This window comes from Cloeon dipterum, chromosome 3 (assembly GCF_949628265.1).
Source record: "Cloeon dipterum chromosome 3, ieCloDipt1.1, whole genome shotgun sequence".
NCBI lineage: Eukaryota > Metazoa > Arthropoda > Insecta > Ephemeroptera > Baetidae > Cloeon > Cloeon dipterum.
The window spans coordinates 21548557-21564296 of record NC_088788.1 but is presented as its reverse complement, the minus strand read 5'-3'; the positions used below and the strand labels follow the sequence as shown (position 1 = coordinate 21564296).

At 42.6% G+C, this 15740-nt stretch overlaps 1 protein-coding gene across 4 annotated transcripts in view; it reads right to left on the bottom strand.

Annotated features, from left to right (window-relative positions):
• The window catches only part of LOC135940979 (discoidin domain-containing receptor 2-like), a 106449-nt gene that overhangs the window by 62617 nt on the left and 28092 nt on the right, over window positions 1–15740 (bottom strand). For 3 of the 4 annotated variants that reach the window (XM_065486160.1, XM_065486159.1, XM_065486162.1), the window contains exon 2: window positions 10759–10857. The exons of the other annotated variant lie outside the window; for it this stretch is intronic. The gene's annotated coding sequence lies outside the window, so the exon portion shown is untranslated. The remainder of the gene's footprint in view (window positions 1–10758; window positions 10858–15740) is intronic. 4 annotated transcript variants of the gene reach the window in all.

Genomic DNA, 15740 nt, shown 5'->3' with positions numbered 1-15740 from the left:
GCGTATGCTAATTAGCTGAGCTAACTGTGTGGTGGAACGGTGTGGCTTCTCTGCGTCTTCTGGGAGCAAGATTTCATCCATTGTGCAGCATGGTAAGGGGCTGCGTGTGTCTGCCTCGCAGGCTTTTGTGCCATTCGGGCTGGGAACGGGTGGAAATTGTATCTGGCCGTGTGGTCTAGACAATCCTCTCCAGGCCGAAGGTGCAAATAAATCTGCACGCGCTCTGAAGAGGCGCGTCGTGGGTTTGCGCCGCCCTTTGTTTGACTCCCTCGGACAAAGACACCGCGCGTCCGTGCTTTCCTGAGGAGATTGTAATTTTTCAACCCCGCAAGGCACCCCTGTTTAATTGAATTAAGTTTTGTAGCGGCTCCTTCCGCTCTTTTTGTGCATAACTTGCTTTGCATGCAAACAGGGGTGAGAGAAACAAAGATTATTATCAGCTTGAGTGCGGAGTGCTCGCGAATGTTGCTGATCTCACATTTTCTGCTTTTTTGGAAAGGGGACAATTAAGTTTCTCTCTAGCAAACATCATCAAATAATTTATCTTTTGCATTATCTTTAGCAAATAATTTTCTGGTACATGTATATCAGCCATAATTAAAAATTATTAAAAGGAAAATCTGTAAGGCCCTTTAATGTTCTGTCGCTATGAATAATAACGCAATGAATCTAAAGCAAAATTATCCATTACGATTAATAAAGTTGAAATTTTCGATCCTCGCGAGGCATGAAATTAGCTGGGCTCATTTTACATCGCGGGAAATAAAGGAATTTTCCTTGAATCGATTTATACTAAATTTTCTAATATTTATGAATCATGTCAAGAGTGATTTCTTTTACTAGAATAGTCCTTTGTGATGGAGAATCATATATTTGTACAAGAGGCAGCACTTTTATTACATAAAGCAGGCAAATGATACGCCACGGGCACAACTGTTAAACAAAAGCGAATCCAAAGTAAACATTATCACAAAGAGGAAACGCGATGTTTATTCAAGGGATCGGCGGAATAAAGGATGCCGGGCGCAAGCATCAAGAGCCATATGGCCGAATAATCTGTCAGAGCGGGCGAGCGCAAAAGCAAAGATGATACTTTATTAATAGCCTGGCCTTTTTAATGACATCGCATCAGGGTGAGTCGCGGCGGCGTGGCAGAAACAGAGACAGAAAGCGATGATTGATCGCCTCCCAGTCGAAACCCAATCTGTTCCGCCGCTCGCTCTCGCAGCGTAAAAATCATTTTAATGATCGCCGCCGCGGAGAGCAGTGTGTGCGACTGAAATCCAAGTTAAAAAGAGAATGCGCAAGCTAGAGACGAGCTGTTGATAAAACGCGTTCGGCGTTAATTGATTTTCGTGTTGTGTTGCAGGCATCAAAACAACCAATTAACCCATCTCAGGGGGTAGTAATATATTCATGCCTGTTCAAACTTTATAATTAAAGGCCGTGAATGGTGCCGCCCGGTCGGAGAGGCTCTTTCTTCGCATGCAAACACTATAGCTGCTGGAAATGAGCGCTCCAAATTGTGCTGCGGTGCGCTGGCTGGCCAAAACTTTTGCTATATAAACCCGGCTTGCTATAGCTAAACCTGCAGGTGTGGCAGACTGCTCGATGCAAACTATAGCATTTGCTTTCTCTGCACCAACTAGGTTCGCCAGAGTGGCTGTGTGCAAACTCGATTGGTGAAAATGCATAACAAACAACTAGCTACCGACCGGCGTGGATCAACTCTGTTTTGGCCTGTTATTTGTGTGGGTTAGACCTTCGACCTTATTTTGTGGGGAGGAATAACACTTAATTGTATGTGTTATCCTTTTGACGATTATTCAAGATCAGTCCCTGAAGTGTTTCCGCTTGGTTGGTAAATCATTTTAAGATACATTACAGTTCGATGATCGGGAATTATTTTTAATTCATTTTTAATGAGTATTGCAAATTCAGACAGTTCAACAAACTATCGTCTGGTGCTTACTCACAAAAAAAGAATGCAACATATTGTTATTTTGTAAAAGCATTCGATCTTAATCCCTTTCGCCTCTTTTTTGTCCCTGGTCATGAGGTCTCTTAGCTCACGAAAAATCTGATCAGTCTTGTTTACTGACAGGTTCAAGAAAAAATTTACTTTCCATCAATTTTGGTTCAATTGCAGATTAAGGTTCGATCAGTCTTCAGCCGTATTTTGGTAAATTACAACAATTGAAAACATTTCCAAAGAATATTAAGGAAATAACGGGACTCGGGGACTTATATTTCTTTAATTTTAAAACACTATTTACTTGTGATCGGGTTCAAAACTATCAAATATCTAGGAACAAATGACATTACTAGAAAAAGATGAGCATACGATTTTAAGGACGTAAATTCCACTCTGTAGCTGCGAATAAAATCTCACAAGGCGATCAAATTTTAGCTTTATCTACTCCAATACACTTCTACTCGCGATTGTGGCCGCTAAAACGATATCAACTCTTGAGCGAAGCTCTTCGTGCGCCACTCGAAAGATACTTCCTGAGCGGTTTGCCTTGTGCTCCAGCAGCATTTTACACACATACACTCTCTTTCTTGGGCTCGGAGGAGAGCGAGCAAGGGCCACGTAATGTATGCAAATCCGGAGTATTGGCTCGGCGGTGCCGAGGTGGTGCGGCGGGGTTGGAAAATCCATTTGTTCATTACCGTCGTCGTCTTTGAAGCCAAGGAGCTGGCAAATTACCCTCGCCGCCGCCACTCGAGCGGCTGGGGCTACATCGAGGCGAAGACATAACACACAGAGCGAATTCGGTTTGCAGTTTTGTTAATCAGCCAGACACGCCGCACCCGATTCAACAGAGTCAACAGCGTTTTGATTTGCAAATTAGTGTTTGCGCACCAAGTTTGTTTCGCGCCAGCCACTACCAGCCGCGTCTTTTTATTGTTTCTGTACACATACAATCCAGCATGCAAATCCGCGCCCGAAACTTTTTCCTCGTGATTAGCAAAGCTGAAAATTTTTGCATTTTCAGCAGCGAAGAGGAGCGTCGGTGTCGATAACGAACGACGCCTGTCGTGGCGAATAAAAGTCTGGCTGCTGCTGCTGCTGCTGCGCGCTTCTGCCGACGGAGAAAGACAGAAAGCAGGGAGAGAGAGAGAGAGAGAGAGAGAGAGAGAGAGAGAGAGAGAGAGAGTGCTGACGGGGTGCTTTATATTCCATCTACCATACCTGAGCCTCGCCCGGCTTACTAATTATCTCCATAGCACCAAAGGAGCCGGGAAAAAAGAGAACAGGGTCGTGAGACAAGAACGAAACGAGCTAGCGAGCGAGCGAGCAAGCGAGCTAGCTTTTCCCTGGAGTTGAGATGCGGCTGATAGGGTGATGAGATGTGTGGTATAAAATATACTTTACACGCCGGCTAGAGGCGGCTGGACACATAAAATTTTTTTCCTCAGGAAAGTGTTGTTATTACAGGGTTGGAATTGAAATGAGGCGCGGTCGGGCTTAATAGTTTTGAGGAAAAAATCGTGACGCGGCGACTTTTAGTGCATTAATGCATCCCTCTGGCTGCAATAAAAAATGGAGTTTTTATCCTTTCTTCTCCAGAACACCTAGACACGTTGAAACCTGTTATTATGGAGGCGCATAAATAGTCGTGTAATTTAATTTAGCCGATCTAATCGTCTGGTGGACATGCACCGGCCGCTCGTTAATGCCCTGTCGTCGCACTCGCGGGTGATAGGGGGTTTCGGACAGATTTGTGCCTCCCGCGTTCAGCAATTGACCCCGCCGGCACCTTTAAATTAGACACTTTATTGGGAAGATTAGAATCTAATGAAATGAGTTGGATTTCGTTTCGGGCGGAATTTAAAAAAGAAACGTCGGATTTTAAGATCGTACTGTCAGAGATTTACTATAGTCTGCATGGGAGAATTAATTCTTGTACAAATTATTTATTGTAAAGAAATGAATCTTCAAAGCAATGGTCTGAATCAAGTTAATCACAATTTCCCTCTTGAAAAACGTAGATCTCATTGCGTTTAATAGCAAATGCTGAAGTGCACGCCAAATCGGTGCCGTGATTGTTAGGAAATTTTAAAAACACACTGCTGGGTACTGGGTGGTTTCTGAATCCTCGCCGTGATTCTGCAAATCATTCTTTATTTGAGCTCTTCCCAGGCTCAATCAGACGTAAACAGAAACTCGTCACCTGGAAACCGGTACGTGAGAGATAAATCTGTGTGCAGGTTTGCCCCAGCTCGCCTCAAATTATCAACCACATTTCATTTTTCAGCAGCAGCCGGCACTTGAACTTTTTCACACTGAGCGTGTATTCTTTTTCCCCGTCTTTTTGCCTTGTCACTGCCATACGTGCGTTTTGATGTAACCTTTATGGGCACAGCAAGTCGACCTTTGAGCGACTACGCGAACACACGCTGCACACGCAGTCGGTGCATTATGTTTTTCATATGGCACGGTCGATGAGAACGCCAACGATAACAAAATTACATGTGAACAAACAAGGCTGACATTTGGAAAACGGATACACGTCGCCGCAGCAGCCGAAACATTTTGCACCTGATAGGAAATTGAGTATCGAGTTCAACTGTGTGGGCTTCAGCGGCCGAGAGCGTGCGCCTTTGTTTTTTCAAAGGCACACTCTCGTGGTTCAGAGGGAAACGCGATTTCGCTCTTTGATTAGTTGCGGTGCTTGGACGAATCGATCGGTCAAAATTTAATACTTTGAGATGAATTTCCAGCCTCTCAAGAAGTTAATTAAAAGTTTTACAAAACAAATTTTGCTTTGCAAAGGTTCATTAAGACACTTGGAAACCTTTTGAGTACACGATCGATTCGCAAGATGAGGCCCGCCGAGTTGGCTGGCAACCTCTTCAACCTCCGTCAATGATGCCAATATCGGGGGTGGCAGGGGTGAAATTTCGCTGCCTCCTTTCCATCAATCTTCACCATATCCTTATCAATTTCCAATACTTTTGCCGAACTTTTTGCCACTGATGCTCGAAATTAATATCAGCTAGCTTTTTACAGCCACATAAAAAGTGAAATCACCCCTTTCACCTCTCTGCGCGCCGCAACGGCTGTCAGTAACAAGAGAAGTCTCAGCAGTACTTTATTTCCTCCCCGGAGTTGCCTTCCGAGTTTCGATTTTGGCGTAAAGCTCCCCTGCATCTCCTTTGCAGGTCGGATGCATTTGCCTCATCTCCCGCAAGAAGAGGGGCACACAACATATACTTTCTCATTTGCTCACTTCTTTATGCTTCGCACTTTCATGTGATTTCGCCCCTCCCTTTTCATCTTTTGATGCCCATCAGGCAAATGACGGCTGGTGCTTTGAGAAAGCCTCTTTCCCGGCCGCAAACTAAAACCTAGGAATCAAAATCCCTCGGCGATTATTTGATGTTCCACCAGCATCGCCGGAAGTTTACCACCGTGCGCCTCTTCAAAGGCAAGGCGAGTTCAATCAAATAAGTTGACTGATATTAAAAAATTTTCCGTTCCACGCTTGCCGCGCTGATGATATTTTTCGTCCGGCATGCTTTTTGAACACTCACGGTGATTATATTTTGCCTGCTCTGATGAATGGCTCGCTCTCTCTCATTTTGCGGCCTTCGTTTTTCATCACTCCTGCCTGCTTTTCCCGCGTATATTTATATTTTTATTATTAAAAAGAGCAAAAGAGAGTTTGCATTTCGAAAGAAGCTCCTCAACAGCAGCAGCAGACTCGGCCTTTTGAGTTGCAAACCAGTTAATTAAAATCGGCTCGCTCTTCTTTCTTGTCTTCCTCTTTTGCACGCAGCCTCTTCTCTCTGGCCGAAGATTAATTAGTTTTCAAGACGCTCTGCCGCCGTCGCTGCTGTAGCTGCTGCTGGAGACAAGAAAACGAGCACCACCGCGCATTTTGCATAAACGTCAGACGAGGAAGGAATCGGAGGAAATGAAATTAAAATTAGAACTTGTACGCCACTCGCTTTTGCCTTTGATGGCGATATGGTGCGTCGGCTGCTGCTGCTGCTCTCGGAATTCATCGACCGAGAAAGCGGTGGGGCTCATTGTGTGGTGTTATCTTTTGCGCAAACAGCGTTAAGGGCTTGATGGCAAATGTCATTTACGCACTTCTGTGTAGCATTCAACAATATCTCGGCTTCAGAGAGCAAAGGAATTTCCAAAATGACTTTCTCCTTTGATTTTTTAACAGTTTATTTCTAGTCACCAGAGATTTTCATCACCTAAATTACTTTTTAGCCACGCAAAATAATAGAATTATTCGTACAATTTAATTTTTAAAGTCTAAACGAAAACGTTTTTTTAACTGAACCCAGTTTGACAATTTTAGTCCAACATGGAAGTACAGTACACTTCACAAATCGAAATTTCAGGCCTACCAGGGCAGAGAATTTAAAAAAATAAACCTGTGCTGTGGAGAGTGGTTTTGTACAAATCTGCGTGTTTGCGTCCTAATGCAAAACTTTTCAGCCGGCAAACAGCGGCAACCACACCCTCGCAATCGACATGCCCCGCATTACCAAAATCGGTTTTATCCGACAACACGCGTGCAGAGAGCAGTTGGCATAAAAAACAGCGCCGAGGGCAACAGGGTTCGTCACTTTGGCCGCTGCACACGTGGATTATAGCGGGCAAGACAAATTTCTGGCCATAATCCCAATGTAAATAGGGGCCAGTTGCTGTTCTCTCTCACTCACTCGCTCGCTCATCGTTGCGTGCAACAACAACTGCGTCTGCCATTGGGAACTGCGTGCACGCGCAATTCGAGAGTGCACACGGCATTAGCCGTGGATGACAAATGTGCGCGTCTCTCTGGGAGCAGCCGCATCTGGCTGAGAGATGAGTTATTATTATTTGACTACTTAAGCCTATTTGGGGTCTCGCATGCATAATATTATGTTATAATGGCGCCCCCCGAGAGAGGGTTGCTGCCTGCAGATTTAATTGTGCAGGCTGGAAATTAAATTTCCTGCGGTTCTCTCTGTCCATGGTGCGCTAAGCGCCGAGATGATGCTAATTAGATTGCTGAGTAGGGGCTAGAAAATCAAAGTGCCGCTCTTGGCATTAGCAAGTATTATTTTCCAGAGGAGGTGCTTCGCTTCATTTCTTAATTAAAAACCAGGAAATTTTATCAAAATCATTACAGAAGAAAAGATCTCAATGGACTCCTGTTTCTAGAAAAAAATCAAAAGAAACATCTCCTTCTTCTAATTAGAGATCTTCCGACCAAGAAACTCAAGAGGGAGGAATTAATGAAACAGCTCCTGGAATAAAAGGCCAGAGATAAAATTTCTCTTTTAATCACAAGTGCCCCCATTTGCGCTGTCTTTTTATTATGATTCCGCCGTGCCAGTGGCGCGTTTTCCCTCTTTTTCGTCGTCGCTGCGAGTCATGTGCGTGTAATTATCACGCCACTCATCTTTTACAGCCTCTTTTGTGCGCTAAATTTTCGGGTTTGCTATCCAGCGGCGCGCGCGGCGCTTGTGTAATATATTCGCGCGCGTCAGCCAGAGGCCACAGCACCGCTTAAGCACCTATATCATTATCACCAAAGCACAAACAACCGCCTAGCTGCCTGTCTGTCGCTCAGGCTGCAAAAAGCGTGCGATGAGGATTATCTTTTTGCAAAACACCAAGTCGACATCTTCATATTTAAAAAAGAATAAATGTAAGCTGTGACAAGTTTACGCTATAGAGTTATATACATATCAATAATATTAAGCATTCGCTTTTTTTACATTTGACAAAAAGGAATCATAAAATAATTGGCCCTATGAAATTTACTTAAATTTATTGACTATAGCATATTTGAATTTGGTAAAAATCTTCGGTTCCTTTGGCTTACTTTGCAGCATGTGAGTGAAGAATAATTTGACAGCTTGCATGTTAGTTGAAATTATTTATTACGCTCAATGTCAGTGCGTCTAGTTCTATTCAGTGAACAATCATATTAATTAACATTTTTCTCGATATTTGTTGACAGAAACAGGCAATTTATTTAATAAAAAATTTGTATATACTCAACTAGATCAATCGAATCAATGCAAACAATTGAATTTAGTTATTTTAAAATCCGATGATAAAATACTTATTATGACTCCTTTCCTTTTTCAAAAATGGCAAAAGTCATCGTTTAGCAAAGCACAACAATGACTGCATCACGACGATAATCGTCCATTTAGCTGCTGAGCATACAAAAATATAAGAATGAATGAAGCCTTGATTAATGAAAAAAGATGATCTGCGCGCGTTAATGCGGTGTTATTCTTCCTACGCGAGGCGTCCATCCGCTGGCGTTTCACAATGAACGCGAAAATGTCTAATGTTTGCCTTTTGCCGGGCGCTGCACGGATGACATGTTAATAAGGCAAAAGCGGCTCATCATTCATTCCGCGCCGTCTGATGAGCCTCCGTCGAGGAATGTATTTTTATTTTACCTTTGCTACGGTGATGATTTCATTACTTTCCCACATCAAAAATTGAATTGTCAGCACAAATGAGAGATTTATTTTTATTTTTCAATTTTACCAAACGGTCTCGGATCGAAGGTTACTATTTGTTGTGAGACAATAAAAAGGCGCGTTTCTCTGATAACGCACGTGATTATTCATTAAAAGATGTATGTATATGCACTTTTCATGTTTTGGCGAGCTGGGCTTTGACAGACAACAAAGAAAATATGCGCATTTTCTTCTCTGCAGCATTTCGACATCGAGCAAAATTGGCGGCTATTGAATTCGGCGCTGTTCGCAAAACGCCCTCTTCGAGAAAAGAATAGCCTCCCATAATTTCTATTCAAAAAGCCGAGGTCGCGACCCCTTTAATGGCTACAAAAATTCCTCAGCGATCGCTCGCTCTTTGCGGCTGATGGTCCGCACGAGGTGATGCTCGCGCTAACCATCAAATTATCAGGCAGCCATTCACAGTGGGTAAAATAAAAGTTGATTCATTATTACAAGCACGCTGATTTGCAGATGATGAATGGGATTTCGCAAGGAGAAGAGATTTCTGGACGAACCAAAAAAATCACGAGAGCAGCATAAAATTTGATCAGCCGTGGTAGTAAATTAAAACCGGCTAGAGCAGCTTTTGCGGCCACATCTCGAGATTTCATCCAGGGAATCACGATTTCCACGACTTGCAAAAGCCAATCCTGCATTTTGACAAGGATTAATGCTCAAACCGATCACTTTATCAAAGTGCAGACGAGCTTTTTCTCTTTCTCTCTCTCTCTCCACGGCGCTTTATTCTGACCTTAATTTCACTGTGCCGAGGCGCGCAAACTTTGACATTTGTGTAATTAAATCGTAAAGAGAGATTTTCAATTTCTTCTCCGAGTGAGAGGATATTTATTATCCATGCGCGCGTGAAAGAAAGGCGAGTGTGCATATGCAATTATATATATACACACTAATATATAACGCGCGCGTTGTTTAATACGTTAAGCTCTTCGAGTTTGACGGCAGATTAAGCACTTCGGTTGTGTCTGTTGGCTAATTAATCTTCATCCAACACAAAAGATATGTGATTTCTTCATCTAGCTTATGCTCTTATCTTTTTAATCTTGAGGGGAAGCTAATTAATGGTCAGATTTAATTACGCGTGAATGAGAGAACCTGCAATAAGCAGGTCGAGCTGACGAGGAAATAGCAAGAGGTGTGTGCTCCTTGAGATTTTTGCCTGTCGAGTTATATTTTTAAAAAGAAGGTTTAAAAATTATTTAATATATCATTAAGAAGGTAGTGATTGTAATTAAGTTTTTTCTGTGTATCAAATTTTTTCTTTGCCTCGCGATCAGATTGCAAAAAATGGTCTTGTTTTTAAATTCAAACAAAATGCAATACATAGCCTTTAACAAAGAATTAACCCATTTTTTACGAGACCTCCATCGTGGTGACTGGCGATTGTTACGGATGATTAGGTATACCGGCCGGCTTTTATTTCGCGCACCTCTTTAAAAGGGTCTCAAATTTCGTTGCGTGCAAATCGCAATTAATTATATTGAGCCATAGAGCAAAGATTGCTTTTTTTAAATTAAATGAGGCCAATCATTAGCCAATTAATGAACCGTTGCTGAAATTCGCTGTGTCGGCTGAAAATTTCAGCCATAATTGACACATTGGCAGGTTATTAAGAAAAAGCGCATGGTGGTCGTAAAATTTTTTAAGTGGATTCATAAATCAGGGCGGACAGTCTGGCCGTAAAAGTGTGCGTTTAATATAGGAAATTTGGCCGGCCATTGAGCTCTTTTTGCTTATCCCAGAGCAGGGGTTGAGTTTCATAGCAGCATGAATGCATGCGCTGAGCGGCATATTATTTTGTGCTTATCATTACGCTATTGTATTGTTGACGACTCAAAAAACCACACACGCTCGCACAATAGGGCCAGCGTGAATACATAATGCACAAAAAATGACATCACTTTCTCATTATATTCAAAACACTTTTTCGGTGAACATCTGCGTCCGTACCAAGAGAGATTCCCTCTCTCAAAAAGCCGAATAAAAACCCTTTGCTCTGCCGTGATATATTTATCCCTCTTTATTCTGTCTCACTCTCTCGCGTGCGCGTGAAAATATACATATATACGAGCGCGTACATCCACATTAAATATATTGCTGGCGCAAAAAGTGCTTGGAGAGCGCAGAAGGGAATTTGAAAAAGCGGCGAGCCAGTATTATGGAAAACGCCTCTCTTTTAAAGTTTATTCTCTCGGTTCAATGAAGGAAATGACAGTGTCGCTTTTTCTCTGGAATCCACCTTACCTTTTGCATAAGCGTGTGGCTGACATGTAATTTTTTATCTCGCCGAGGAGCTTGCTTTCAGCGATCAGCGGCACCGGCGGCAGCTATATACCAGCAGTTCTGCGAACACAGAAAACAAGTCGTCAGTTTGGTTAGTATAAAGGTACGTGCGCACATTTTTTGCTCTTTGCTCTGCTCGCCGAGTGCTAGAATTAACATTCGGAAAGAGCGGCGGCCGATTCGATCGGCACGACACGGATTCAAGGTTCGCGGCGTGCGACTTTTTCTTCTTCTTGCTTGATCGCTTTTATCATCCTTCAGAGATCTTTAATTAGCGTGAATTAAAAACTCCACACTCTATATAGAGTGGAAATATGTAGACTTTTAGAATTTCCTTGAATAATGCCTAAGGAAATATGCTCTTCAGCTCAATTCATGACATTTTTACCTAGTAGCACAACAATTTGGAAATTTATATTTTTCCTACCTCTCATCAGAAATTATAAATTGTTGCTCACAATGAGTTCCCTTGAAAGTTCGTCTAGTTTAAATTTTATTTTTAATCTAAAGTCTTGTTAATTTAATTTTATAGCGCTGTCTCTTTTACTGTTAATGATGCTTACAAATAAAACAATTGATCTCAGAATGGAATATTTTCCTAATCAGCTTGATTTGTCTCAGGAAAAAATAGCTTACGTGCACAATCTACCAGCCGAATATGAAGTGATTGCTTTCATATCATTGGATCGGCAATATTCTTTCGTGGAAGCCAACCCTATAGAGAGAGGGCAATTTTGCCTGATTTCCAGACTGCTTCCACGCCACCAGAAGGAGCGCAATCAATAAAAGCAGCAAAAATAGCGTGCGGGGAGTAGCTTTTTATGCAAGTATTCCCCCAGTGAGACGCGCAACTCTTGCGGCTGCGAGGTAAATATGCAACCAGCACTCTACCCCGCTTGACTAACTAAGGCAATGAAAGTAATTCCAAGTGCCGTGCCAAACATCTGTGGCCAAGATGAAATATCCGCCTGCGGTCTTCAGGGAATCTCGCATAAGTAGCTACGATTATTCCCATCTTTCTCGCCCTCCCTCTCTCTCGCTCTCTTGTGCAGGCTAAACAGCGTAGGCGCAGAGGCAGCACTGGTGTTTTCGTTATACTGGAGCCGAGTTTGAACCCACAGGGAAATGTGTCGTCGGCATTAATATTGCCCGACTGGCTGACCGGCAATTAAGTCGCTCCCTTATTAGCTTGGCAGCCAACTGGGATTAAAATATTAAAGGATTGAGCTCCAAATTGGCTGGAGCCAGATGAGCACCCTGTCACGTTGAATTACGTATAACACGTTGCTCTGGATGGTCAACCTGTTTGTTTTGCAAGCACAGCAGCAATTCCCCTGAAGCCACATGTGCGTAGTGTACAGCTTTATTATGCATTGCAATCGTGGATTATTTTGAATTTATTGCAATATATTGTTAAAATTGTAAGCTACGATGTGATACTTCCTTTCCCACACTGTTCAACAAGCACTTAAACTTGCAGGCTTTCCTTTCACACATTTGGACAAAGCTTTATAAAAAATTTAACAGTAAAGACAATCACGAGCTGGGGAGCAGTAATAATTCAACTTATTAAGTGAAAAGTGTGTCACGCTCTCAGCCAGAAAGTCAGATTTTCGTTCCTGAAAAGAGCACCACGGCGTTTCTCGTCATTACAAAATTAGAGCCCAGGCGAAAAAAGCCGGCGCGGAGCGTATGTTTTGTCACTGGCTTTTTGTCCGGTGTACGTTCAATCGAGGCTGAGGCTAATTGAGTTTTGATTTGTCCGAATCATATTTTCTAATGGCACCAGATGCTGCGCGTCACTCGCCCGCCGTTTTTTCTGGCAATTTGCGCGTGGTGAGTCAGTGCTGCTCGGCAGTCCCGGCGAAAACACACGCAGCATCAGACGGCGGTGTGATGAATTTAAAAATCATGAGTTGCTTTATAGCTTTAATAATATAATAAGCTGCCGACTGTTGCGTCACAGAAACCAACAACCTTACAGGCTGGCCTTAATTTGTGCATGCGTCTTAATTTTGTTGTGACTCACAACACTAGCCAAAGCCGTCCTGACGGCGGGTAATAATCGCTGCCCTGGGTGAGCCTTACAAGGAAAACGCAGACGCATGTGGGCGCGAAACTGCAAATGTAACTATAACTCTGCTCTGATTCCCGACCGCGGCGCCGGTCTACTATAGAGAAGTTTAAAAATGGTTTCCTTTTGTTTTATTGACGGCTACTGCCTTGAGCGTTTTTCTGCTTAGCGGTACGGATAACCGTTTAAACTAAAATTACTAAACATGAAATTTACTATTTTATAAGGGTAGAACAAAAATAAATCCAATATTTGTATGTTTAAAAAAATCAAAGGAAAGTTTTAGAGAATACGCAGATTAAAGGTAATATGGAATATGGAGTTAAAAATATTATGTTTGACATTTTTAAGGAAAGTTAACAGATAATTCTGTGCAGTTTCCATTCAATTTGTTTGATTTTTTTCCTTAAGAAACATGGTACCACAATATAACATGAATTTTGAAAATTACATTTTAATATTCGCCATTAAAATAGCATTATTTTGGAGTGTTTCGTGTTAGTGAAAAGCCGAAATTTAGATGCACCATATAGGCCTCTTAATCAGTTAATATGAACAGAAAAGTCAATTTCACTCTGCATGAGTAAAAAATATTGTCCAAGCTTGCGAAAGCAAGGCTTATTTATTGAGTCGATTGAGCGATATTCCACATGAGAAAGCATAGTGTGTACCTATGGCTCAGCAAAAACTCTTTAAGACACAAAGCTTGCCATTAAACGGCGCGACAATGATCGTGTATATACACGGGCTCTCTTGCGCTCATTTAGCATTCAAGGTCCCGCTGTCGGCGTTTGATGATCTCTCGCCTGCTTGCCTGTGCATGCTCACACAAAAAGCGACTTAATTGATCAGAGCCGAGCGATAGCAGCACAATTTCTGCCGCTGTCTCCGCTCGTGTATCATCATCGCCAGCACGCCACTTTAAACTCGAACAATGACACACTAATGATTTCCCGGCCGGATGATGCAGCGCCAGAAAATGCGAATAATACACACACAGCTCGCGCCGTTTCGCTTTTGCTGCCGGCCGCACTCTCGCAATCACTCAGCGGATTTGGCGCTTTTTGTCACTATGGGACCAGAGTGTGTTTAAAATGCTGCTGACTATAGCTGAGAGAGCTTTGTTTACGGCACTGCGGTGGCTGCGCCTAGAATCGATAGTGAAATGCTCCCAGATTTAAACAATGTATCGCTGAATCGTATTTGCTGCATTTTCTTTCCATTCGAGTGTTCCACTGCTTATTTTTACTTGTCCTCATTTCATAAACAGTGGTTTTAAGAGCTAAATATATTCATCGGTTAAATCAGCGATATTGCAAAATATGGCTAGAATGCTTCTTGATCAAATCAACCTTTCATTAAAACTGTACTTTATTCTTTTTAATATGATTTTAGTTTGTTTTGCTACGTATTCAGCAAATTAATAAATAGAGATTTTTAAGAAAAGCAAAACTTTTTTATAGGCTCATCAAGTGGTGTTTTACTTGACGTTTCTATGTGCATTTGCGGCTTCATGCGCGCGTTACTTTTAATTAAGTAATTGCACTCGGTCCAATTAATTTTTTACGATTGCCGGCGCGGCGGCGGGCTTGGAGCATCACTCAAAAATAGCTGTGCGCTCATGTTTTACAAGAGAGACGGCCCCGAGACCGGGCAACCAACCAGCGCATTATTATTTTTATTGCTTGCGTGTGCTCGGGTCGAAAATATTCCTCCTCTGATTGATGGCATCATAGCTGAACTCTTAAACTCGCCCGCCGAGTGATGAGCAGGCGCTGAACACGAATTGCTGGATTAATTTTCCACGTGTAGGACATGGGATTTTTTCGAAAACATTTCAAGCCGGCCCGGCAGCTGTTTGGCGATTCCGGGCATTTTTTTTGCCGCAGAAGCTTGAAAATACTCTCATGATATATCGATCCAGGGTTATACGGTTTGCGTGTGCGATTCATTATGTACGTATATTTCGAGTGTGCATTAAGGGCGCCTGCCAACCGGCCAGCCGCTCGATATTTTATGTTTTGGTTTTTACTGTGTGTATACATTTGCACGCGCGGAGCCGAGCGGAATGGATCGTACACTTGACCTCTTTGAGCAAATATCGCGTTTTTGTTCATTAAATGGCGCCTGATCGACGCCTGCTCGGATAAATATATTGAATTTCCATGGCCTGGATGGCTGCGCGCGTATTATGCAGACGTTGCGTGGGTGTTCGTTGTGTGTGGCGTGTGTCGGCGCGAGCACATTTGCTTGCTGCGCTAGAAATGTGTTGCTCGTGCAAGGGAAAAAGTCATTATATGGACACCACAGCTTTGCGGTTACATTCCATTTGTTACAAGTCAAGGAAAATCTAATGTAAATGAATTTGAAGATTTGGCTACGCAGGGCCGACGTTTGCTTCACCCCTTATTCATGTAACATTATACTCCGTCTCTTTGGCATATCGGGGTCTAAATTTATGCAGCCAGCGCTGCACCCGGGCATAGGAGTTGCATAATTTCAAGTGGTTCGCCAGATGCGCTTGTTTTAATTTAAGTGGAACGATTCTACGTAACCCATAAAAAATCCTTGTTGACTTACACATACCAAGCCGTTGGCTTGTATTGTTGAGCGCATGCTTTGCGTGCACGTTGCAATATGAAAATTTGAGCGATGTTTGGGGCGCCAACAATTTTGACTATGCTGAATTGAAATGACGAGTCCATTCAGATTGGAAAGATTGCTTTCAGCAGTCCGACTCGCTACTTGCTGGTTTGCACCTTTCCAACATACGTGAATCAATATCATAGGACAAATTTCTAACGTTTCAATAAAACGATCCCAGTTCGAAGGCATTAGCACCAGGTGGTCCTTGTATAGCTTGGACTTC